Below are 1343 nucleotides of genomic sequence, written 5' to 3'. Positions count from 1 at the left end.
AAGATCTTCAAATTCCCATTATTAGGCTTCACGTGGGGAAAGGGACCTACCAAAGCCTCCATCATGGCAGGGTCCATCACCTGAGGGGATTCAGCTGGGGAATGCTGGAACCAGCTCCTACGAGGATAAGGGGCCATTGTTAAATTTTCAGTGTGAACATTTACACCTTGAAATTGGCAAACCAGGACTTGATTTATCATTTTGTTGATAAATGTTAGCTATGCAGATTAAATATAAAAATGTGGGGTTGGTATATCTTTTTTTTTTCCTCTGAGACCCAACCATTAAACATTTCCTATCACTCCTTGTGGCCAAGCCAAGCAGCAAATCCAGCAGCTTTTTTTCAGTTCTCAACTCCTTGATTTCTTGGTCACTGTTAGTGCCACCCATCACCGTCTCCTGGATACTCTCTTTTATCTAGGTTTTCCTGGCACTTCTCTTCCCTGCTTCTCTTCAAACCTGCCTGACTCTTCCTTCTCTATTTTTTTTTTTGTTTTTGGAGGGCAATTGTGGTAAGTGACTTGTCCAAGGTCATACAGCTAGTTTTTGTGTTAAATGTCTGGGGCCAGATTTGAACTCAGGTCCTCCTGACTCCAGGGCTGGTGCTCTATTCACTGCAACACCTAGCCGCCCCTTCTCACATGAACTTTTAAAGCCTTACCTGACCCTAAGCTAGCATTTCAGCCTCACTGGACAGAAGTCTTTCTCCAGCCAGACTGACCTGCCCTCTGCTAGTCACGTGGGAGACTTCCCCATGCTCCTTTGACCACCCCTCAAGCCTGGAATATGCTCCCTCCTAACATCCACCTCAGAGAATTCCTCTCCTCTGAGATCCAGCTCAGGTTCCATCTTCTGCATACAATCTCCCTTGAACTCCCAACTGCTACTGCCCAAAAAAACTTGCATTTAACTTGTTTGCATTTCTTCACTGGACATTTCTATGGCGCACTACTATGTCATGCTCCCCCCCCCCCCCCCCCCCCCCCCCCCGCTCCCCCTGGGAATAACAATTGCTTGCTATTAGGTTGATCATTCTCTGTACTTGTATCTTCAGCACCAAGGACAGTACCCGGCACCCAGCAGGAGATTGATGAAGACCTGTTGTTTGTGTGATTCCAACTGGATCAGCTGCTCCAGCCTTTCTCTGGCCCATCAGTCAGCCAACACCTTCTTTCCAATCAGGGAACACTGAGCAAAGCAGCTCGAGCATCCACCATCTCAAGCTGGAAGCCTTTGGTGCCTTCCGTCCTTGGCCTCTCATGACACTTCCTGTGCTCAGCTCACTCTCCAGTGCTTCTTCTGTCTGTCTGTCTGTCTAGGAGCCTTCTGATGGCCAGTGACTC

This window comes from Petaurus breviceps, unplaced genomic scaffold, assembly GCF_028583685.1.
Source record: "Petaurus breviceps papuanus isolate PSGF00001 unplaced genomic scaffold, PetGlider_PUasm1.0 555, whole genome shotgun sequence".
NCBI lineage: Eukaryota > Metazoa > Chordata > Mammalia > Diprotodontia > Petauridae > Petaurus > Petaurus breviceps.
This window is presented reverse-complemented; position numbering follows the sequence as displayed.